Source organism: Myripristis murdjan, chromosome 17 (assembly GCF_902150065.1).
Source record: "Myripristis murdjan chromosome 17, fMyrMur1.1, whole genome shotgun sequence".
NCBI classification, from domain to species: domain Eukaryota; kingdom Metazoa; phylum Chordata; class Actinopteri; order Holocentriformes; family Holocentridae; genus Myripristis; species Myripristis murdjan.
Genome location: NC_043996.1, coordinates 1320903 through 1347836, shown reverse-complemented (window position 1 = coordinate 1347836; position 26934 = coordinate 1320903).

The window sequence follows — 26934 nt, the reverse complement described above, 5'->3', positions numbered from 1 at the left end:
GCATATCCACCAGGGGGCAGCCCAGAGTCGAAAGTTTATGACAACAATAAACTCAAAAACAAACATGGCGACTGTGGAGGAGATATTGATACTGTACCTCTTGCATAAAAGACAAAAATCAAGGGGAGGGAGGCGGTGGTCGGTGAGGCCCTTAAATACATTGCGACTAGAGGACAGAGAATTCTTTCTCTAGTACTGCCAATGAGAGAAACTGACGTAACATCATAGAGACATCATAGAGATGTTGCGTCAATTTAATTGACGTAACATCTCTATGATGTTGTATTTTTATCATTGCATGTTGCAGTGTGAATTGTAGGTAAATTGTTGCAAAAGGGCCATACATTCAAAGTCACTGGTACGGTCCTTTTAATATTCAATAAAGTTGAATAATTAAAGACATATAAACACTTTATGTGAAGTGGCTCATATTCTTTAGAGATAGCGATGCTGGGCACATTTTGCTCCCTGGTAGTGTCACGGCTGATGCAGACAGGTAGTCCCAAACACAGTGGCAACAGGCAGACAACAGGAACTGAAGAAAATAACTATTTATTTACAAGACAGGTGAAGGCAAACTGAAGTAGATGGATAGAACACGAGGAGCATAAGCATGAGGAGCATGAACAAATGCTGCAACACTGAGGAACATTGACAGCAAACTGATAAAGAACAATGGGAAACACACAGGTGTAAGTACACAGGGAACTAATCTAAATAAGACCCAGGTGGAGTGGGAGTTCACTGAAATCAGGAGGGAAACACAGGACAGTCTACCAATGGAGACAACGAGGGCGTGGCAGGAAGCAACACAAGCCCAATGAGACTAATACTGAATAGATGTGCAAGCTGGACAGCACTATGAGGACATGAGGGACATAAGAGATTACACACTGTCAAAAATGGAACTAAAAATAGCAGAGTGAACACAGGGAACTGAAAACCCCAAGAGAAAATTGTTTATAAACACAGAGTCCAAGAGAAAACATAAATTCGACAAAAGTCCATAAATACAGAATCATGACAGGTGGGGCTGGAGGAGGCCTTGAAGAAGCAGCACTGTGAAGCCATTTTCCTACATCCATTGTTTTCTATTCAAAGTCTGGTAGTTGTTGCTCCCACTGAAACACATTAGTGCCAAGTGCCGTCTAACTTACAGCCTTATCTTGTCATAATGACACCAAATCAAACAAGCAGGTCATAGGTCAAGCACCAGAACAATGGGCATACTACTCCCCCAAATGTGACCTTATGCAAATATGACCAACAGGGTGAGTTTTTTATTTATTTATTTATTTAATTTCATTTTATTTAGTGAAAACTTTTAATGTGATAAATACAAATTTATTAAAACAAAAGGTTTGGCACCAAAGGCTTGGTCTGCAGGTGGGCAGGCGGAAACCAATATACGTAATTAAGCTGTGCCAGAGCCAGAGAGATCATAGGCGTGTTTATTTGTCTAACACAGTGATCTTTATGCAGGAGAAATAAGTGTTCCTTTCCTTTTAGCGTATCTGATTTGTCTGATTCGGCCCCCTACTCTCAGTATGCCATACTGCAGCACAACCTCTACACTAGTACTTCTCAACGCGACTGCTCTCTTCCTACAGAGGCTTGAGCTCTCCTCCTTTACACTGTAGCAAATAGTGACATCTCAGCATAGACCAAAGCTCCCGGTGAAAATGATCTTTTTTCCATTGTTTTAGTTTGAGCATTTGATCGATCTAAAGGGGCTTTTGTTTGAATGGTCCAGTTTCTGACTGTCTGATGATTGTCTCAGACTCCTTTCTCTTGGCTCACAGAGCAGTAATTGCTTTAGCCTAAGTGACCAGGCAATCTCTCTCTCCAGCCTCTACAGCTCAATCCTTTCAGTGGTGCGGACTTACCGACCGCAGTTGCTTTAAATATCTTCTCTGCTATATCCCCCACATCCTAAAACCATAACACACACTTTTTCTAACATTTCCATCATTTCCAAGAAAAATTTGTTTATTTACTTATTTTGCTAATTTGTTTTTTCCCCCTAGAAGTAAATATAAAAAGATCCCTCATACATTTTCTGTATTCTAACAATTTCTAATTAAATTACAGTGAAATTAAAATATTTCTCATTTTACTGAGTACCCCCTGGAAGACCCTCAAGGACTCCGTTGGCTGTTCAGTGTTAAGCAATGCCTGAAAACCTCCAATAAAACCTCCAGCTGGTATGATAAACTACATGAAGGCCTTCAAAGGAGGGCACTACCTGATCTCGGTTTGGTTCTTAAATATCACGGTGCTATGGTATAGTATGATATAGAAGCTGAAAATCTATAGAATCTTACCATAACAGTGTCCTTTCATCTCTGCTGACGACTTCCAACTCAACCACTGCAGAGCTCAGGGACATCAAGCAGTGGACATTAAACACATCCACTTAGCCACTCAGTGACTTGATCTTTGTGAACTCATTATTGGATATGGAGGCTAAAGTGTATCTCAGAAGTAAAGTGGCTGAATGGTTCACTGATTTCTCTCAGCTCTCTATACTGACCATTGCGTAATCCCCTTACCCATTTGAAGCCAGGCACCACCAGAGAAAGGGGGAATAAAAATTCCTGTGATCCCATTCCTATCAGAGTGAAATGTTAAAGGACGATCACAGTGATTGAGCATGTTTAGCATAATAAAACATACTTCACATTTGTGCTAATCTTTTCCCAAAGCAAGCAGTCGTATTTTTATCATTTCATGTTGCAGTGTGAATTGTGGGTAAATTGTTGCAAAAGGGCCATACATTCAAAGTCCTTTTAATATTCAATAAAGTTGAATAATTAAAGACATATAAACACTTTATGTAAAGAATTTTTAATTAAAAATGTGAATAGCATGTTTTCCTGAGCACATTAAATCAGTGAATAATTTTTATTGTGATGAATATCTAAATATCTGTCAGACAACCTTATGTAATTGTCATGGCATGGCAGCAATGTTTTCTGGACAACAGTACCTGTCAATGCACCAAGCAGGAGGTGTAGGATTGTCTGCCAACACCTTATTACTCTTAGTAATGTATGTTTACCAGTTAATACAAGGTTTAAACATTATGTACTTTAATTAGCACATTTTTAAATGGTTGCATTTGGTGATCTTTAACCTTACTAGTAACAAAATATTCAGCAATGTCACTTTTGAAATCTCTTTCCTGGCACAGGTGTATTTGTGTATTTGGGAACTGTACAACAATGCTTATAAGCCTGAGAATGTCTCCTGCAGAGAGATAACCACAGGTAGTATGAATGTTTTGTGAATTAAATTGTAATAATGCACTCATTATCTTTCCTATATTCCTTGTAACATTACCTTTCAAATGTTCTGGCAGACAAGAAGGCTACAGCAGCTTCAGAGCCAACCATCAACAACCAATTTGCAGTTTTGCCACAGAGAGCTGATCTGTCTTTTAGAAAAGGTTCCAGTCCTGCGTTGTACTGACCCAAGTTGGAAAAGCAGTAAGACACAAAGTGGTTGGCACACACATCTTCCTTGGCAGCTCAGCTGATGGGTGGTGTTCCTCAAGGCTCCATTCTTGGCCCCCTTCTGTTCTGTATTTATATGCTGCCTCTTGGCCAGATCATCCATATTCATGATGTGCTTTATTATTTTTATTATAATGAAGCTCAGTTATGCATGCCATGAAAACCTACACATGCTGGCAGCCTGGCAAGTCTTACTTTCTGATATTGATTCAAGGATGTCCCAATTTTTTTTCAGTGATGATAAGTCTGAGGTTATTTTGTTCGGCCCTCCAAATTCTATCAGTCTGTCAATTAATATTAAGTAGGCTGCGAGGAATCTAGGGGTATTATTAGATGCTAAGCTCTGGTTTGATGAAGCAGGTCAAAAATGTTGTTAGATCATTTTTATCAGTTGCTGATTTACAAAAACTTGTACAAGCTTTTGTGTATTTTTGGCTTAATTATTGCAATGCATTTTTACTTTACAAATACATATCTGATTTTTTTTTACTTGGTATGTTCCCTCTTAGCCATTAAGATCCATGGGTGAAGCCCTACTGATGACTGTTTGTTGTTAAAGCTATTTCACTCTGGATTTATGTTTTTATTTATACTGTTTTATTCTTATTTATTTGATCTTGTTTTATTGTCTTTACTTTCTCTGTGATCATGTCCTTTTTCTTTATTCTCTTTTTATCTTCCTTGCCTGGTTTAATAGCCTTAATGTACTGTATCATTGTTAATAAAAGTGGTATAGAAATAAAGGTTGTTGTTGTTGTTGTTATTGTTGTTGTTGTTGTTCAATCTATCTCCATTTTTGTAACTTTCTGGACACTCAATGTGTATGTGTTGTCCCTGGTATATATGCTGCATATAATCTAGTAAATATGCTGCATATAATCTGGTATATATGCTATACAATACAACAGCTCTCCATGCCATGTTCACTTACTTCCTGATTGCTAGTCACATGACATAACGTCCTGTTACTGACATCCTGTGAAGTGAATACATTTTAATACAGAAACACGCAGAAATCAAAAACAACCTGGAGGTCAGAAAAAAACGCTTCAAGGACATCAAGATCATTGTCAAAAAAATCTAAACTCCACTGGGAAGACCTTGCTCAAAACAGAGCCAAATGGAGAAACAATTTATCTGAAGGAGCCACATTCCATGAAGGTGCCAGAGTCAAGCAGCAGCAAAGAAAGAAGAGAGTCCACACCAAAAAGGCTCTCCCACATTCCACTTCCAGCACTTCACATCAGTGTCTACACTGCAAGACAGTTTGTGGTTCTAGAATTGGGCTTCTCAGCCATTTGAAGACCCACCTGTCCTTACATCCATACCTCCATCCATTCAACATTTTACTCAAAGGCATCAGATCTAGAAATCAGGCAGATTTCTAAGTTTATATAAGTTGTCACATCATTGTCACAACATTATAATACTGGATAGCTATGTTATTTGGTGATCCAAATGTTCAAATGCTTTTTACCAACATTTTAATACAGAGAAGAATATGTTCAAAGTATCACTCTGTCAGACTTTTTCCAGGTTTTCTCTTTCTCTGTAATCACAAAGCTTTAATCCCTTTATTAGGCCACAACAAAATTAGTTTTTTTCTCAGAATGACAAAAATCACATTCATTAGACACAATTAGCTGTTCAGCATATCCAGAGGGCAGAGATGGACTAAAAACACCTGACCACCATTAAGAAGCACATAATAGGGAGGAAATTAAATCATTTCTAGAGGTGTTCAAACTCCCCTGCCTGAGATGAAAGGAAGCATAGCTTACATACTGGAGACTGTCCATAACATAAATTACTGCAACAAAAGTGGAGATTAAACCATACAGAATTAAGAATAACAAATTGCTGCTCTTTATTTTTCGCTTCAAGTTGACACTGCCAGGGTAGAGTCCTGCACAGGTCCAATTTTTTATACCCATATCTGACCACACCTTTTTTTCTTTTTCTTTTTTTTTTTTTACCTTGACAGACATTGTTTAAGTGGGCACGGTAGCGTATCACAATTTTTAAAAAATCATAGGCAACTGTAACTTGTTGTATACTGCTGAATGTTGTACACTGGAATTTATAAAATGATGCTCAAATTTAAAATAAGAAGAGAGCAAGACTGAACATTATTTGTTTCTTTTTCACAGGTTATTTTTTCTTTTTTCTTGTGATTTCACTTGCAACTTGCCCTCATATAATACATGTTTACCTGTGTTTGTACCTGTAAATAATAATAATAATTTTTTTTTAAAAATCACCCATTATTCACAGTTTTTGCAGGTTACTTATCAGGTACTTGCTGGACAACCTTTTAGTTGATTGCAGGATTGATACAGAGTGCACCTCCAATTAAACGTTGCTCTATTTAACTAAGTTACCTGCCAAGCCATTCAAGCGCCCATAAAATATAATCTGTGTCCTAAAATCCCATCATATGCAGTTACACGTTTATTCATGTATGGCTTACAGGGAGGAAGTTCTGGCTTACAGGGAGGAAGTGCAACATCTCGTGGACTGGTGTAAGGTGAACAACCTGGTCCTGAATGTCGATAAAACTAAGGAGATCATCGTGGACTTCAGGAGATCCAGACCCAGCCACACACCCCTCCTCATCAACGACACAGCCGTGGAAGTCGTGAGCACTACCAAGTACCTGGGGGTGCACATCACCGACAACCTCGGCTGGTCACTCCACACCTCCTCCCTGGCGAAGAAGGCACAGCAGCGCCTGCACTTCCTACGGCGGATGAGAAGAGCCTCCCTCCCCCCTCCCATCCTAACCACCTTCTACAGAGGGACCATCGAGAGCCTGCTGACCAGCTGCATCTCCGTCTGGTCTGGGAGCTGTAGGGCCTCAGACTGGAAGTCTCTGCAGAGAGTGGTGAGGACGGCGGAGAAGATCATCGGGACCTCGCTCCCCCCCATCCAGGACGTAGCAGACAGCCGCTGCCTATCCAGAGCCCACCGGATCATTTCTGACCCCACCCACCCCCAGCATGGACTGTTCTCCCGACTGGCGTCTGGCAGAAGGTTCCGCAGCATCCGCTGCAGAACAGCCAGACTCAGAAACAGTTACTTCCCCCTGGCCATCAGACTGCTCAATGCCAAATAACTTGTCATATGGACAATACATTTCTGTGCAATATATCTTTATGGAGGTATGGTTTCTTCAGGCCCAGGGTGTGTAGCCCAGTCCGGGAAACACCCCTGGGATGAGGAGAATTAATTACCTCCTATTTGTGCAATAACCCCCCCCACCCCCCCTCCGCCGCCCGCCCGCCCAGCAGCTACGTATGGACAATACATTTCTGTGCAATATCCCTTTATGGAGGTATGGTTTCTTCAGGCCCAGGTGTGTAGCCCAGTCCGGGAAACACCCCTGGGATGAGGAGAATTAATTACCTCCTATTTGTGCAATAACCCCCCCCCCCCCCCCCCCCCCCCCCCCCCCCCCCCCCGCCCGCCCAGCAGCTACGTATGGACAATACATTTCTGTGCAATCTTCCACTGTTAACACTGTTTAGTCAGTTGTTTTCTTTTTCTGTTGTTTACATTCTGTTCTTATTGCACTCATTATTATTTACACTGGTTATTCAGTTGTTTACGCTGCTCAGTCCGTTGTTTACATTCTGTTTTTATCTAGTTATTCTCAATTGCACTCATTATTATTTATACTGGTTATTCAGTTGTTTACACTGTTTAGTCTGTTGTTGTACATTCTGTTTTATCTAGCTATTCTAAATTGCACTCATTACTATTTAGCTCCTGTTTTTTAGCACTAGTTATATAGACCATATCATACCAGTTATATAGACTATATTTATGTATAATATTTATATTTATATATACCTAAACGGTCCCACAATTCCATCTCTGCTGTAATCCGGAAGCCAAGCAACGACATTTCGTTGCCAAAATCTCACTGCTGTGTTTTTTTGTGCAATGACAATAAAAGAAGTCTAAGTCTAAGTCTAAGTCTAATAGTGCACATCACCATCTGAAAGCATGGTGCATTGTAACAGGTCACCTTGAGTCCAACAGAGAATTGGAAACGCACTGCAGTCTCACCAGCTGAGATCATTTTACCAACTAGTTTAGAAATGCATGTGGCATGAGTGTGCAGATTTAGTGAAAATAGGCTGTCTAGATTAAGGTGACCTGATTTTTGGGAGCAAACCTGGGGACATTTGTATTTTGTTGACCAATATTAAACTTTATAATTAATAAGATGAGAGGTGAGGGACTGAGTAGCAAAAACATTTGTTCAACAATCATTATCGAAAGGGTTTCATTTCACAGTTGTCAAATCAAAACATAAAACCTCCAACCTCACAATCAATACATCATCAATAAATGTTATGGCTAGAGCCGCTATATTGAGAAAGAGAGCTTCTGGCAGTGTGGAACAAACAGAAGATCTCTAGCTATCATAGCAGTAGGACATAAAGCATTTTATTTACACCGACAGCTTAGAGATTGTAGCCTCACATAATCTTACACTATCTATATGGTTTTGGAGCCCCCAAATTGTTACAGTGCAGGCACTCCTCAAATCAATGTACTGTGCCTTTGGCCCCATCATCTATACAGAAAATGAAGCTCACATGATCTGAGCTGCAGCCATCAATAACAAGCTTCAGTCCCCTCTGCATGAGTCCAGAGTGAAAACTGTGGCTGTGTAAGGACTCCATGTCGATACAATTATAATATCAAGTGCGCTGTGCATGACTGAGCCAGGCCAATTTGAGAACAGTGTTTTTGTGTCTTTTGCTTTCAGTTTTCTTAGTGTCCTGTCCACAATCATAGGTGTAACAAAACACAAAAAAGTAGATACCAGATGATCTGTTGGTTATATACAGCATGAATGTCACTGACCCTAAACTTAATCCCAACCTTAAAAATCTCAACAACCCAGTCTCATCAATCTGTGTCAGTAATATGACTTTTACACTTTGAAACTACGTGCAGTGCATACAAAAGAGTCCAGTTTTCTATGCATTTGATTCTCCAGTCCTTCCCATTATTTTGTTTTCTGTGGACAATTGATGTGCAACACTCACAAAATTCTCTTTTGTGTATACACTGCACGTAATTTCAGAGTGTGAAAGCCATGAGTGCAGATTTGGATATGGACAGGAGGGACATGTCCATACCAACGTCAAGGTGCTAATGATATGTCCCTACCAATGTTTTTTAATGATGTGGCTGGTATTAAGTCTATGCAGAAAGTAGAGTCGTCAGATTTGTGTGTTTTGTGCTAAAGTAGGCCGTTTTTTAAAGAGACGAAAAGCTTCTGTTCTATGAGATGAAGTGAGCCGTGGTGCATTTGAGTGAAACAGTTGGTATTTATGGTTCAAACATCACAGTATTCAACAAATAATGTCTTCACTGGATACAGCTAACATCAGTCAATGTTATTCTTACATTTCAGGTGTAAGATGTTTGCTAGCTTGTGTTCATTGCTAAAAAAAAAAAAAAAAATTCTCAGTGCTTTTAGTTTAGATCAAACTGTCTTTGTATACTGGTGATTTGTCGAAATTATGAAGAAAAAGTGAGCTACACAAGCTTTAACTGGCAAAATCACAACCTGTGACTAAAGAATAAACAATGGTGGCTAATTGTTAGTAAGTGGGGAAAAAAAGAAGTGAAAAATAAAATGTGAACACAGTGTGTTTCCATCAGCTGCACTGAAGAGAATTGACTGAAGGTCAAAAAAACAGAAAACTGCAAAAACAGTTCATTAGTATTGATTAGTATAGGTCAACTTCTCCTTGTTCTTAAATGTCAGCTAATATTTATATCGCTGTGCAAGAATAAAGACAACAAAATGCACTTTCTGTATACTAATTTACCAGCTAATGTGCTGGTACAGTGGAGACTACATGGGAGAAACAGTGAGGGAGAAAAACATATTTTGCAAATAATCCTTTGCTGCCATGGTTGCTATGTCATTATTTATTTGATGAGAATGCAGATTTATTGATTTAATTATTTATTTATTGACAACAAAAGCACTTCAAGCTAGTGTTAAAACTTTTTTCAATATTGAGGACATTTAATAGTAAGTTGCTACTCTTATTCAGTCTTCACAGTAACACTTGGATGGAAATCCACCAGGAGGGAGTTACAGAGGGACAGAAGAAGAGCAATACATGGAGAGAGAGGGAATGGAGAGGAGATACAGAAAAAAGCAGTTAAAGAAAAAGAGAGAAACCAGTCAACAAGTGTGAAAAAGAAAAAGCATTGTTGTTTGTTGCTTGGCAACCTCAATTCAGGGCTCAGTCTGTGTGTGTATGTGTGTATGTGTGTGTGTGTGTGTGTGCGTGCGTGCGTGCGTGTGTGCGTGCGTGTGTGTGTGTAGATCTGTGTGTGCATGCATGTGTATTTCTGAGAGAGAGAGCGGATTGTACATGCCTGACATGTTCATTTGAAACCAGTAACCACAATGTTTTTGCCTTTCTGGTGTGTGTGTGTGTGTGTGTGTGTGTGTGTGTGGACATGCAGCTGCATTCAGCTCTCTGTCCTTCCCTGAATTTGCAGACCGGAGTCACCAGTCATGGTGACTCCGGTGCACTCAGTGTTCCTGTATGCAGACTTCATTATGACAAAATGGCAATGTTTGGGCTGGTGGTTTGGATAAATTATAATATAGCTATAATAGTTATAATTAAGTAATTTTCTTGCTGCAGTGGGTATAACCACCAGCTGAATTTGATATCAGTAACACTTTCCTATTCTTTCCTCACACTCTGGGCTGACATCAGTGTTCGGGATCCTACTTTGAAATTGTAGCTCGACAAGCTACAAGCTGCTCTTGATTTGAAGGAGCTAAGCTACAGCCACGCTACCCTTTGGAGAAACTAACTACACTTCAAACTACTCAAAGAATGTAGATAGCTACACTAAAGCTACTTCACCAAACTATGAAGATATTTCTATATTGTAATGCTTAAAAAAATCTGTCCTCTTAATAAAATTTCTCATGTAAATGGTTTCTATTCTAAACTGTAGATGGTGATATTATACATACATTTGCTTGTAATAATCTAGTAAATAACTAATCTAATAAATAGAAATGTTAGTCTTTCTTTTTGTGTACTGGCTGACCTAAGCACGAGCATGCTTCTAATAACCCATTTTTCAAAAACAAGGGTGTAAATTAACATTGACATTAGGGGTGTAACAATACATGTTGAACTGTTCAGTACAAGGCTTTCAGTTTGGTACACGTCACAAACTGAGATAATGTCCTCAATGCCACTTTTTAAAAATAAAAAAAAAGTTCTCTGTGCCACTCATGGAGGTATAAAGAGAACGGAGCCACTGCACCCAACAAGGCAGTCATGATGGAACAGGCAGCGTGCTGACTGCAATATGGCCTGTAGTTCCATTACCATACCAGAGACAGAAGATCCTCCAGGAACCAGCAGCTCTGGCGTTTGGAGCCACTTATGTTTCCCTGTGAATTCTGAGGGCGATGGCAAGAGCATGGTGGATAAAAAAAAAAACAACGGTATGTCACATGTGCCACACATGAGTAGGTGCCACCAGTGGGAATACTTCAAACATGACAAATCATTTACACTGATGACACCCTACTGTGTTTAAGAGGTGGAAGTAGGCAAAAATACATTACAAACTATCACGGCAGCATTTCTGTAGGTGCAGCCGTTCAGCTGATTCAGGCAGGGCAAAAGAAATCACAGCGGTGACCAGCACATTTATAGTTGTGGCTATGAGAGCCGACTTGAGTGGAAAACGCAGCTTTCCCAACATGCTTAGTGTCAGTGAGCCCCAGTACACTGTTCTTTCAGCCAGACCAGAATTCCTGCTTTGTACAAAAAAACAAAACTCCAAATAGAGAAATTATTGTCTGAAGCTCCCGCTGTTGCTCTGACTGCAGACACAAAGCTAGCTGACTGTAACGGCACATTACCTCACCACTGAATGGGAAGCCACTGTCACAGGCATCATCATCATCCAATAGCTTATACTTTATGATATTAGTTTGATTGATTGAGCTTTTTTTTTTTATTTCGAATATGAGTTTAAGATAAACAAAAAATGTGCATATTCAAAAAGGAGTGAGAAGAAGTTACTCTTGAGCAACCCATCTCACTACATGGTGATGGCAGGGGAATAACTATTTCACTCGCCACTGAGTGTGTTACTTGATAAAGTCTGACAAGACCTTACAATCACAATCACAATCACTCAGCATAAAATAAATGATCACTCAACATAAAATAATCAGAACAAATTTAGAACTACAGGGATTACTCAAGTAGGCACTTTCTGACAACAAATCAACAAAACACATCATAAATACATATATGAATCGTGTTGTAATGGGTTTGGTTGACCATTTACATCGCTAGCTTGTTACAGAGTAACAAGTTCATTCAAACTTAAAAGACAGAAGAAAAAGGTGAAAACTCACCAAAACTGTCTTCAACACCTTCACTAATCGCCACTTGGGCGTAGTAGGGTAGAGTCTCGGTTTGGTAATGGATAATTTTTCTTAAAGATGTTTGTATTTATGTTATGATCCTGTGCTGATTGAATTTGTGTCGTTTCTGTCTTTTCCGTTCTTTTTCCGGTCTTTTCTGTTGATGTTCTGAGCTGAGCTAGTTCGCATCTACTGTTTACAAAGTAGCTCAGGACTACTTAAATAGACTGTCTTAAAGCACTACTGTCTTACAGAGACAGTTGCACATTAAATCAAGGGGAAACTTCAACTTTTAAAACTTTTCTTCAGAGATATGAGATTAACAGTTGGGGGGATTTTAGTATGAAATATCAAATATATTTATACACTACCAGTCAAATTTGGACACACCTTCTCATTCAATGTTTTTTCTTTATTTTTACTACTTTCTACATTGTAGATAAAGACATAAAATATTTGAAGCAAGATATATGGAATTATGTAGCAAAGAAAAAAATGTTAAATAACTCTTAGATTCCTCAAAGAAGCCACCCTTTGCTTTGTTGACAGCGCTGCAAACCGTTGGCCTTCTCTCAATGAGCTTCATGATGTAGTCACCTGGAATGGTTTTCACTTCACAGGTGTGCCTTGTCAGGGTTCATTTGTGGAATTTCTTGCCTTCTTAATGGGGTTGGGACCATCAGCTGTGTTGTGCAGAAGTCAGGTTTGTACACAGCTGACAGCCTATTTGACAACTCTTAGAATTCATATTATGGCAAGAACCAATCATTTAAGTAAAGAGAAACGACAGTCCATCATTACTTTAAGAACTGAAAGTCAGTCAGTCCGGAAAATTGAAAAAACTTTGAATGTGTCCCCAAGTGCAGTCGCAAAAACCATCAAGTGCTATGACGAAACTGGCACACATGAGGACCGACCCAGGAAAGGAAGACCAAGAGTCACCTCTGCTTCTGAGGACAAGTTCATCCGAGTCACCAGCCTCAGAAATGGCAAGTTAACAGCAGCTCAGATCAGAGACCAGATAAATGCCACACAGAGTTCTAGCAGCAGACCCATCTCTAGAACAACTGTTAAGAGGAGACTGCGCCAATCAGGCCTTCATGGTCAAATAGCTGCTAGGAAACCACTGCTAAGGAGAGGCAACAAGCAGAAGAGATTTGTTTGGGCCAAGAAACACAAGGAATGGACATTAGACCAGTGGAAATCTGTGCTTTGGTCTGATGAGTCCAAATTTGAGATCTTTGGTTCCACCCGTCATGTCTTTGTGAGACGCAGAAAAGGTGAACAGATGGTCTCTACATGCCTGGTTCCCACTGTGAAGCATGGAGGAGGAGGTGTGATGGTGTGGGGCTGTTTTGCTGGTGACACTGTTGGGGATTTATTCAAAATTGAAGGCACACTGAACCAGCATGGCTAACACAGCATCCTACAGCGATATGCCATCCCATCCAGTTTGCGTTTAGTTGGACCATCATTTATTTTTCAACAGGACAATGACCCCAAACACACCTCCAGGCTGTGTAAGGGCTATTTGACCAAGAAGGAGAGTGATGGAGTGCTGCGGCAGATGACCTGGCCTCCACAGTCACCGGACCTGAACCCAATCCAGATGGTTTGGGATGAGATGGGCCACAGAGTGAAGGCAAAAGGGCCAACAAGTGCTAAACACCTCTGGGAACTCCTTCAAGACCGTTGGAAAACCATTTCAGGTGACTACCTCTTGAAGCTCATCGAGAGAATGCCAAGAGTGTGCAAAGCAGTAATCAAAGCAAAGGTGGCTATTTTGAAGAATCTAAAATATAAAACATGTTTTGAGTTAGTTCACACTTTTTTTTTACTACATGATTCCATATGTGTTCACTCATAGTTTTGATGACTTCCATGAAAATCTACAATGTAAACAGTCATAGTCAAAAAGTATTAAATGAGAAGGTGTGTCCAAACTTTTGATTGGTAGTGTATATTTATGGTTATTTATGACTATTTATTAGGGTAGTATTTAAATAAACTATGTATTACTATATTTTAACCATGGGTTACATAAGGAACAGTGAGTAAGTGGAAAAGATGTGGGGAGACTTACGGTCTTTGACAAAGAGGGACACAGAGGGCCAGGGACAATAAAAACCAGCTGGGGGCCCTGCTACAGTTATTCTTAGCCCTATAGAGTAGATGCTTTGGGGAATTATTGGCAAGATGCTGGTTGAAGGAATAACAGGAGTGGTAAAGGCAGGTTTTAACTTTAACATCTGCTAGCTAACATTATTAACCTGCTATGTTACCTGTATTTCATTGCTCAGTTGACTTAGTTTTTCTGAATTTCATCTAAAAATATGCTAGTGAGCTTACATTATCAGTGTCCTTGTAATAGACCAATATTCATGTCTGAAATGTGTGTGGGAGAGAAAAAGGCCACGGGACAACTGTCACCAGAAGTAGATCTGTCACCAGAAGTAAATGTTGCTGTCAAGTGACACTGGGGAAGCATTCACCCATTAATAAGCAACTTAAGCTGCAACACCAGAACCTGATTTATTTGAAAGCTCAAAGTCTGCTTTGTACATATTTATTAGAAAAGCAACATCAATTTAGTACATGACCGGACCTTCAAATATAAAACTTTGTGTTGCAGAAATCGTGACTCTGACTTTCAAGTCAGGGGTTCATCTCAGGCTCCTAACAGCTTTATCAGTCTCTCATTTAAGTTTCCCTGCATTGTATCACAGAGAAGACTACAGAAAGAAGGGGTGTGTGTGTGTGTGTGTGTGTGTGTGTTTTCTTGTTTTTCTTGCAGTTAAAGCCTGTGTTGCTTCTTTGAAGTATTTGTCTACACCAACCTACTGTACTACAGGCTATGGAAGACAATATGTGAATGCAGCATAGACCCACAGTATCAACAAAGTTGCCAAAAATAGATGACCATATCATCTGCATAGAAATGGAGATCTGCATTAGGAACATTTTGACTCAAGTAGTTGATATACAGATTAAATACAAGTAGACTCAGAACTGAACCCTGTGAGACTCTGTTACATACTTAACACATCAGATGTAACGCTGTCAAAGTGGGTGGTCTGTGTCCTGTCTGAAAGGTAACTGACAAACCATCCAACAGCATGAGCAGAAAAACCAACTGCAGTATTCCCCCAATTAATCGCCCAGCCGCAAATAGCCGCCTGGTTCTTATAAACGCCTGGAGTCTGCACCCATTTTGCATGTTAAACGCCCACCCGAATAACCGCCGGGGCGATTATTTGCATTATATTGAGGTAACCCAAAATAAGGCTATTCACCTTATTTTTGCAGAAGTAAACAGTTAGCCGCACAATAACTGTTCGGCACTTCCGTTTTCTGTCAAAATAAGAGAGCTAGCTAACGTTAGAAAAAAAGGGTGCACCGTAATCTTAAATTGACCGACTGTAAATATGTTGGACAGTAACTGTCATCACAATAATGGCCTGGTGCAGGTCTGTGCAAAAATAAATAAAGGCCTGCAGCAAATAGCTGCCTGGTTCTTTTAGACGCCTGGGGTCCAAGTTGATTTTGCGTATTAAACGCCCGGGCGATTAATTGGGGAAATACGGTAATTAATGACTCCACCTTGTATCTAACGTCGCACAGGTGGCTTGACTTGATGTAGGGATTCTGAGCATGTGAAAAGGTGTTGAGGGAACCTTTTAACAGTCCTAAATCTGTTCACTAACTAGGGATCCAAACCAGGGCCGGGTCTACGCAGGGGCACAAATAAATGTTGTGCCCCCTCAAACTAAATCCCCCAAAATATATTCAGTTAGACATGGTAAAAGGTGCTGGAGCACAATGCCCCCTCAACATTTGTGGCTGCCCCCTCATACATGCCTGGCTAGACCCGGCCCTGATCCAAACACTAAGGCTAGGGCTAGAGATTGGTCCATAGTTATTCGGCACTGTTAGATCCCCTCATCTTAATAAAGGTAGAACATATGCAGCCTTCCAGACCTTTCGGATTTCATTTGAGAGATTGAAAAATGGATCAGCTATAATTTCTTCTGCAAATTTTAAGAAACCAAGTTCCAAATGATCCGGACCAGCCAGGTTTTTAGAGATCTATACTATCTTAAGGTTCTGTGAACCTCAGAAACAGAAAATGGGGTTCGGTTACAAGTTTTGCCAGCTCCAGAATTAATCATGTGTGGTTGTGAGAGAATTATTCAAATCTCTCCCCTAAGTAAAGTGAACTTCAGCATCAAGTCAGATTATGAATACACTAATGGAATGTTAATCAAAAAAGCCCTGTCATAAAAATTCTAATTAAGAAAAAAAAAATCAAAGCATTGGTAATGTTATCTACATAAAATGCACTATTAATCCCTTTTTGAAACGTGACGGCAGAAAATATCACTAAATAGCCATAAAAGAGTAAAGCATGACAAAAGCTTCCACTGTCAAGGGTGGAGGTTGGTGGAGGACCCAAATGCAGGAGCAATGAGGCTCGGAGCTCTGCAAACAACAAAATATTTAATAACTTACAGGTAATGCAGGAAAAAAATGCAGGAAACACTGGGAACACTGGAATAATACACGTAGCAGCAAAGATGACACAAAAGAATGAATTGACAGAGAGCAGGGAGCATACAGACTAAATACACAAGGAGAGGGAAGACAATGAGGCACAGGTGTTACACATTAGGGCAGGGCAGGCAATCACACAGGAGGGAAACTTGACAGGAAGTGATCTTAACCGAGAGGAGAGCTGCTGGAAATCTGGCAGTCATTGTGACTTATAGTGTCAAAGAAGTTGTCAGTCAGTTGTTTCCACGACTTCCACGTTACAATATTTTGTCTACAATTTACCCTCAATATTTAAGCTAACCTTAAGTGCTTATGAGGACTGTCAAACGTTCTTAAACATTTTTAAAATAAAATTCCTGATGTTTTGTTTCAAGAATTTTATCCCTTCTTATATTCTCACTTCATAAGTAAATTAATTCACAAGTTTTTATTTTTTTCACAATAGGGGAGAGTGCGGTAAATAGTGCCAATTTTTACTTAAAGTGCCTTTAAAGCGAGGGGATTACAGTAATGCCTCCAACTAAAATATGCACATCTTAAACTGTTTGAGAAATATAGCTTTAGAAAAAAAAGTGGTTTTGTGGCACAACTTGCCCCCGGTGCGGGGTAAATTGTGCCATTAGAGAGAATACACTGGGGTAAATTGTGCCATTGATAATTGAAGTAAAACAGATCATTTTAATCTCACAAATGATAATGCTATATAAAAGCAAAACAAATTCAATACAAAATTATTTATTTAACATTTATTTATTATTTTAACAAGATCACAGGCCACGTTTCTATAACAAGGCCTAGCGCCACATGAACACATACCCAGACCAAAATAAAACTTCCAAAATGAGCACCTGCAAATCATCTTCATCTGAATCTGAATAGTTTTAGTGATCAAAGGTAAGAAGACAATGTACAATAACAATAAAATACAATAAAGTAATATATAGTATATAAGCACAAGTTGTGCCACTGGCACAACTTACCCCAAGGCCCTTTGGCACAAATTACCCCAAGCCCACCATTTTGAAAAAAAAAAATGCATCCCCCAGCTGTTTTGAGCTAACATCATGTTAACTGTATAGACTCATGGTGTAGCTTACTAAAGTACTAAAACCTGTGTGAACTGTTTTCAAAGTTTTCTATAATTGTTCAAACACAGCAATCAAAAAACCTTTATCATGGAAATTTTACTTTGGAGGGCAAAAAAATGTTGTTTGAACTGAAATGTGCTTACCTCTCAAGCCATGTGTCTCCCTTCTTTGCAGGATGAGTGAAATGGATGCCTCTTCAAAAATATGTGGTCACATGACCAACTTCTTCTATGGTTTTCTAGATAACAGGGGTGGCACTACTTGCCCCTTGGCACAAATTACCCCACTCTCCCCTACATATTTTATTAAAATTCTTCCTAAGATTGAAGTTAAGATAAAATTTAGTATTTAAAAAGAAATTTCTTTTTAAGATTGTTTTGTGGATCTGACCCCTGATGCACAGCAAAGTGCCTTATTATCAATAGACATGGAATTCTAGTTCCATTTAATGGTCATTTGAGTATATTGTTATGGATATAAAACTATAGAATGGTGCAGTGCACTTTTTTGCTTGGAGGGTAGCTGTGGGAGTTTGTTAAATATGTCACCTATAGCAAATAAATGCTTTGAAACAAGCATTCACAGTGTCTGGTATGCGTCATGATCACACTGGGTAGCAACACACCAGAACTTATGATCCTTGCCAAACAGACATTTCTGGCACAAAAAAGTACCATGAACTAGCAAGTTGGGAGTTGAGTCTTCCCCATCAGATCCCATCGTCCTCAGGCACTGACACCAGATAAGAGTACATGAGCGGTGCGGAGCTGGAGCGAGTGAGGAGCGGTGCGTCGTTATTTAACGTGGTGCGGTGGTGCGGGTTTCTTTATTGCCGTTCCATCGCTCCGGTGCGGAGCGAGTGGTGAATTACCCCTGCTCCCACTCCATATATATACACTATATTACCAAAAGTATTCGCTCACCTGCCTTTACTCATACTATGAACTGAAGTGCCATCCCATTCCTAACCCATAGAGTTCAATATGATGTCGGTCCACCTTTTGCAGCTATTACAGCTTCAACTCTTCTGGGAAGACTGTCCACAAGGTTGAGGAGAGTGTTTATAGGAATTTTTGACCATTCTTCCAAAAGCGCATTGGTGAGGTCACACACTGATGTTGGTCGAGAAGGCCTGGCTCTCAGTCTCCGCTCTAATTCATCCCAAAGGTGTTCTATCGGGTTCAGGTCAGGACTCTGTGCAGGCCAGTCAAGTTCATCCACACCAGACTCTGTCATCCATGTCTTTGTCTGACCTTGCTTTGTGCACTGGTGCACAGTCATGTTGGAAGAGGAAGGGGCCCGCTCCAAACTGTTCCCACAAGGTTGGGAGCATGGAATTGTCCAAAATGTTTTGGTATCCTGAAGCATTCAAAGTTCCTTTCACTGGAACTAAGGGGCCAAGCCCAGCTCCTGAAAAACAACCCCACACCATAATTCCTCCTCCACCAAATTTCACAGTCGGCACAATGCAGTCTGAAATGTACCGTTCTCCTGGCAACCTCCAAACCCAGACTCGTCCATCAGATTGCCAGATGGAAAAGCCTGATTCATCACTCCAGAGAACGCGTCTCCACTGCTCTAGAGGCCAGTGGCGGCGTGCTTTACACCATTGCATCCGACGCTTTGCATTGCACTTGGTGATGTGTGGCTTGGCTGCAGCTGCTCGGCCATGGAAACCCATTCCATGAAGCTCTCTGCGTACTGTACTTGGGCTCATCTGAAGGTCACATGAAGTTTGTAGCTCTGTAGCAATTGACTGTGCAGAAAGTCGGCGACCTCTTTGCACTATGCGCTTCAGCATCCGCTGACCCCTCTCCGTCACTTTACGTGGCCTACCACTTCGTGGCTGAGTTGCTGTTGTTCCCAAACGCTTCCATTTTGTTATAATAGAGCTGACAGTTGACTGTGGAATATTTAGGAGCGAGGAAATTTCACGACTGGATTTGTTGCACAGGTGGCATCCTATGACAGTTCCATGCTGGAATTCACTGAGCTCCTGAGAGCGGCCCATTCTTTCACAAATGTCTTGTTTCACAGTCTGCATGCCTGAGTGCTTGATTTTATACACTTGTGGCCAGGCCAAGTGATTAGGACACCTGATTCTGATCATTTGAATGGGTGAGCGAATACTTTTGGTAATATAGTGTATATATATATACATATATAGTGTTTCTCTGCCAGAGCTATCTGTCAAGAAGAAAGCCTAGCAGGCTACCAGCCACCACGCCATCTATAGATATTGATCCACAACAGAGCAAGAGTGGACGTTATTCTTTTCAATAACTTGAACATCTAATGTTGGACAACTGAAACTTACCTGACTGTTCTGTTTGGCCAGTAGGTGGTAATGCCATCCAAAAGCTTTATAATCCACTGTCAAGTCAGCAATTGTGTTCCGAGTCTGTACTATATAAATTTACTATGTCAATTTTGTTTTCCCTCCTCATACTCTTCCAGTATAACACGCTGCTCATCCGCCGTGAAACACGCTGTGTGTTTTTCCTTGTTGCTCATGTTTGTGATTGGTCAGCTGCCTCAGACTCCGCCCCTTATACGTGCGCGTTCACGGCTCTTGATGAGGCAAACCTGGATCGACTGAGTGAGTTGATAACCAGCGTCGTGATACCGGTTATCCCCGATCACCATGATCTCCATTAGTGTAGCCGGTTAGGTCTGAGAGATCCAGGGAAAACTGAGCTTGCTTCGTGATACAGGCATCAGCTGTACTGCTACCGGTAGTACTAGCTAAGCTAGATAATAAGTTGGGTGATTCAGGACTTCTCTCATAAGCGCTGGAGCTCGATGACCGAGTCAAGGTTTGTTTTATTAGTAGTGGACTGGACTGGACACAGCAATCCCGGATTATTAGTTAGACTTTTGTTTGTTAGCACCGAAGCGGGGACCTCGCAGAGCACACACCACAGACACATCACAGATTCGCCTGCGGAACAGGTAAGTTACTGTATGTGTTGTCATGCTAACGTTATCTGATGGTCTTGTTGGAATACCGGTAACTGTTAGCCTTATTGTAACCATGGTAACGTTAGCTAACGTTAACGTAGACGTCACTTGTTTTATGTTGTTGTGCAGCTTTTGTGGGCGGGCTAAGTTAGCTATGGGTTAGCCTATTGTTGACTGCCTGTTCACCTATTGTACTGTAACCCAGAATCATCATTAATAGTAATATGAGCGGAGCGATTGTGGAGCGGAGTGGAGCGGTGTTTAGAGGAATTGGGGTGAGCGATTTGGTGCGAGGTGCGGGGCGCAGGGGTGGTTGGAGCGGGGCGGTGCGAGCGAATTGCTGTTCTTCCGCTCCGAACCGCTCACGTACTCTGACTGACACTGATGTAGTGTTTGGTCATGCCATGCTGCTACTTGATGGAAAAAGTAGCTCGCTACAGGGGAAGTAAAGTAACAAGTAGTGTTAAAAGTAGTAAAGCCACTGTAACACTATACTGAAAGTTGTAGCTAAGCTGTTAGGTAATGAATTGTTACCCTGCTTGGTTAAAGAAGACAAAGTCTGTGTCCGGTGACAGAAATGGAATAAATCTTAACAATGTACCCATTACTAATCTTCAAAGACATTTTTGCTAGCTGTTTAAGCCCAGGCAATGGAAGTGTTACAATTCCACTTTTATGTTTTTTTAAGTTTTTCAAAATTTTGTTGAAAATTGGCTTGCCATTTAGACTAAAAAAAAAAAAAGTTTGAGAGAGGACGATAAAAACATAACACTGGTCACACTTCTCTACATCCTGACTCCAACTCAGCCACAGTCCAACACTCTGTCCTCTTGGGTGAAGGAAGATTCATTGACTGAGCTATCGGAAATGTCTGCAGTGGACAAAGAGTCAGCAGGGAAGATAAAGTTAATAAATGGCCCATTTATTTCTGCTATTTGATTTGCTCTGAGGGAAATAAAACTGTTGCTCAAGCTGCAGTGCTGAACTGAGGAAAGTAAGAAAGATTGGCCAAAAAAAAACAGAGAAATGTGAACACAAAGGCAAGGACTAAGGCAGGCTGAGTGATAGAAAGGCAGACAAACAGCAGCAATTGGAATTTAATTTAAAGATAGATCACTCATTTTGAAAACTGTGATATCTCTTCACTTCTTCACTTTCTTCCAGCTTCTCTCCACTCGTTGTTATTGAGTGTTGTATACTGGCTGGATGCTCCAAATGCTAACCATTTCCTGCCATTGAAGTGGATTTCCCCCCAGCTAACATCAATCAACTGTTTTGACTTTGTTGATGTGTAGCAGAAATCTTACAGAACAAAATGGCATACAAAATGTTGATTAAAAAAAAAAATAGTCAATGGTAGCACTAGCTCTCTAAGCTGGTCCTTGTGTTCATGCAAATTACCTAGTTCAGCCAGTAGAGGGATACAGGAAGTGGAGAAGTTACTGAATCTTGCTTAATGTTGATAACAGGAAAAATAATAGTAGTAAACAGAACTTAGATAGATAGATAGATAGATAGATAGATAGATAATCTTTATTGCCTACAGATGTGATAATTTGCCTCCAGCTTCACAAGTTGGTTAAAACCACATCACAGTAAATCACAATCAGTGTTGGGACCAATTACTCACAAAACTAATAAGTTACAATTACTAATTACTTCTGTAAAAAAGTAATTTTGATTGCTACTCAATTACTGCTGCAGAAGAGTAATTCAATTACTGGGGAAAGTAATTTTTATGATTACTTTTTCTTTTCTTAAATCCTCTTATTAATGGACATATTTTTGCATTGCTGTTGCAGTGTGGACATTGCTGTCAAATTTCATCTATCATTGTCAGTGTTGGCCACGTTACTTTGAAAAGGTGATTCAGTATAGTTTAAAGTAGTGATGTCAGTTAGTCAGGATGGGGAATTGAACCCCCGGTCTTCTGTACGACAGGCGGCGAAACTAGTCGCTCTGCCGTCGGAGAACACATATGCTTTTTGTAATTTGTGCTCAGTCATTCTCCATGCATGTTGATAAGTTACGAAAAACTGCAAAGTCCGACCGGTTTAAAAATTGACACACCGCTTCTTCTCCACAAGACGCACATTTTTCGAACAGGATAGTAAAATAATAATAATTAGTATTAGTAGTAAGTAACAGCAAGTAATGCCGCATTTTATTGTCAGTAACGGTAACGGCGTTACAACGGGGGAAACAGTAATTTCTTTGATTACTCGTTACTGATAAAAGTAACGCCGTTAGTAACGCCGTTACTCCCATCACTGATCACAATACATTTCTAAATTATAAAAACGCAACATGCAGAGCACGAACAATAACAGGACATAGTTCCAGTGTGAATGGTGTTTACCAGTTTCACATAGTTATTGCATTTGGTATGAGAGACCTTTTGTAAATGTTCTTGGTTGCTGTTACAGCTCTATAGTGATTACAGTGATGAACTCTTTAAAGAGGGTGTGAACAGGATTGGACACAATATTCTTTATTTGTCACTTTGATTTAGTAAAGAAATAGTGCTGACAGAAAAGTGGCAATCTATGATTATGGTAGCTGTTTTATTGCTAGAGATGTAGGCAGACAGACAGAAATGAGAAACAGAGACAGAGATGAGCAACGGGTCAGACAGCCAGAGAGAAAGACCGGCAATCAGTTAATAGATGCACAGGTTGTCAGTCTGTAAATCAACTGGCCATTCATCCATTCAGCCAGCTCCATTTCCTCACATCCTATGGTGCTACTAAGAGCTACGACCCAGCCAATCAAATCTCTTCAGTGCCAATCTTTCTTTCTCATTCGGCTGGGCTATAATAAGACACTGCAGAATCAATCTAATTCTGAGCAAAACTATCACTGTTGAAGAGACATTGTGAAACACAGCGTGAATGGAAAAAAAATCTCAGCAGAGGATGAAACGGTGAAGCAAAATTTGCTGTTGTAATACAAGTCGGCTGTCTAGTTTGTTTAATGAAGACGCTTTCAGGTGATCTAGGGTGTTCCCATCATTTACTTTGGGGCTGATGCTTGTCTTTTTTCAACAGTAACCATAAAACATACGTCTAAGTGTTTTCACTACTGAATTATATTCTAATTAGGGATTGGGACAAATACTCGAGTACTCCTTATGTAACCACCTACTCGACTTGTAAAATACTACCTACCTTTGCTTGTCAGAGCAGAAAGACTGATGTCCTCGCTTCCCACCAAACCCCACCTCAACCTCACAGTTCCAACTGAATGCACAGGGTGGCGCTGTAGCCTTCCTTCGGGGAGCTGTTGGTTTTCCCATTGACTGTCAGACGTTTCAACTTAACGTCAGATGCTAACGTTAACTAAGCTAGCTACATTAGCCATCTTCACTGCTAGTGCTAGGTCCGTTTATCATATTAAAAGATTATACTGCTATAAATCTATTTTCTTTAATTAGTTCAAGAAAAGTTTAAGTCTCTTCTTCAGTCCAAACATACCGGCTGTTGTTGTCATCAGGGGCGCCGCCAGGGATTTTAGACCCCATGAAAAGAAATCTTATTGGGCCCTTGTATAGCCGGCCAATAGGCAAACCTTTTTATTTCAGGACTTTCGAGGGCCCCCTCCCCCACTGTGGCCCTGGGTAATCAGTCCCGCTTTTCCCTCAACTACGACGCCCCTGGTTGTCATCGCCATTTTTCGTCTGTACAGTGGTGCGGAAGTCACATGTTTATGAACGTCACCGTTTATTGGCTAAACCTGTTCCCATAGCACTTATCTGCATTTTCCTTTTATCGATACACCAACTTTTCCAGGTGGATGGAATAGCATTTGGAGCATCCAGCCAGTATTCAGCACTCAGTAACAATGAGAGGAAGCTAACATGATTACTGTGCTACATAACAGCTAATGGCTAAGTGAAATTATATATACACAGAGCTGCCAACTCTCACGCATTGGCCGTGAGACTCACGCATTTGATTGGCTTCACACGCTCTCACGCCACACCTCCGATTTCTCACGCTGAAGTGATCATCAAGAGCCTTTTTTTCTTTTGACTAAAACCGGTTCTGTTTATCTCTGATCTATCTGTTGAGCCTGAGAAAAGATAGATAGATAGATAGATAGATAGATAGATAGATAGATAGATAGATAGATAGGTATACTTTATTGATCCCAGACTGGGAAATTCACACGTTAAAGCCACTTGTGATCGGTAAGTTATGCCTACAGAGCAGAGGCTGCGGCGGCTGGGCCACTTTTACAAGAGGCTCAGCCAATCAGAAGAATCTTTTCAATCAATCAGAGACTTCCACTCACCCCACCGGCATATTATCCAATGAAATGAATGAGTTAGAGGCTACTCACATTACAAAGTTTGTACCGCGCCCAAGCGTTCATGCACGACCACATGCACGGTCACGCACGCAGCGCGAACGTGGATACGGTGTAAATCATGCAACTTTCCCCCTGCCTCCGCAAAATCGTTTAATGCGCGCAGTGCGATTACCGGCAAATCGCCCCGTTGCGCAATCAATAATGAAGCATGTTGTCTGTGTTGTGTCCGTTGTGCTGCTGCAACCGCATATAAACAAAAGTCGGTTTATAATGAAAGCACGGCAGTCTGTATGCCCCCCCCCCCCCCCCCCCCCCCCCCCCCGGAAATCTCACTCCTAGGTTTTTTGAAAAGTTGGCAGCTCTGTATACATATGTGTATGTATATATATATATGGTTATTTATCTCATTAAAGGGCCATATCTGAAATTCACCTTCAAAATATGTTTTTCCAGTCCCATGTGCATAGCAAGATTATCTGGGGATAGGGCAATGTTTCAATATGAATGTGTAGTAGATCTTCAGGTTCAGACATTCTGTGAGTCCACACTGACAATCTCCCATTCATTGTGACTGGAGTTGCTCCAGGCTACTGATTCAGTCAGGCCTGCACTGTGTCACAAGTTGGAGTGCCACCTGGGATTATGTTACTGGCAGAGGAACTACAAAATAACAGCCTTGACGCTTTTTCCCCTGACAGACTGCCAGACCATGGCACAGGTTCAGAGCTCAAATTGTGAAATGGCTAAATGGGTGCACTCCACTGGCTTCAAGCGGCTGCAGCACTGCTATCAGCAGGGGTAATAGTCCAGACAATACCCAATTACTGGGGGTGTGCGCGTACACAGGGGTTTTGAGTTTTAAGTTATCCGATTTCCTGCTGTAACCTGGTTACTCACAATAATCTGGTTTCTTGCGTGCATGTAAATGTAGTAATTGAGAAAGAGTAGCATGTATATCATTCTTTTGATTCCTTCCCAGTTCCAGTGCTGTCACTGAATTCACGCAAGAGGCAGGCTTGGGAGTAGAAGATCACCAGTCTAAATCCAAGTACTCACTGGAAAAATGAGGCTGAATAAGTGCATAAGTGGAAAGTGGTGGGATTGTGGTCAGACTGACTGGACTGAAATGAAATGAAACAAAGAGACAGTGATGACTTACTAAGTCGTGATACCTGTAGTGAGGGATTACATAACAGACAATTGGGTGCCAGTGATCAATGGGCTTCATGACTCTGACTCTGTTTTTTTCTTCTCTTTGAATACTGCCCAAAACAAGAGCTCTGGCTAACTTGGGAAGATTCACCACAAGTTTGAACTTCTGTTCAACTCCAGATTACTGACTGATGGCACGTGAGGTGGTGGCTTAGTATCAAAGAGACTGTCCTATAGCCAGAAAGTCTCAGGAGTTAACAACCAATGGGTTTGGCTTGAGTGTTGACTTAAGTTACTGTAGTCCACTGAGTAGCTCAACTGAAGCTGTTGTGTCAAAGAAATGGGATTCTACCGACATAATTACAGAGAGACCATCCCACATGAACAAGTTACATGAGAAAACCTATGTAAATTCACAGCACATGTGCGTGTTGGTGAAAAAGTATTGTCCAAGTGAACTTTTCTCCACATGTGCCCCTACAGGTACAAATGACAATGTTGTGTAGAAACAAGTCACAGGTAAAAATGTGAATTTTCACACAGAGTGCACTGCCATTTAAACAAATGTTACATGGATAGTTCACCCATTTTGAAAAAAAAAAAAAAAAAAAAAATGGACGCTCCTAATTGCAGCCGTTAACTTCCTTAGCTATTAGGCAATTATTTTTCAGAATGTTAGCTGGGGGGAAGTCCTCCTCAATGGCACGAAGCTAACAGTTATCATTTGGAGCATCCAGCCAGTATCCAGCACTCAGTAACAATGAGAGGAAGATAGCACCACTACTGTCCTACATAGCTACAAGCTCTAGGGGGGAGTGAAATGATGTCACATTTTCCAAAATGGATGAACTATCCCTTTAATACTTATTTACTTACATCAAACATAGGTAGAAAAAGATATTTA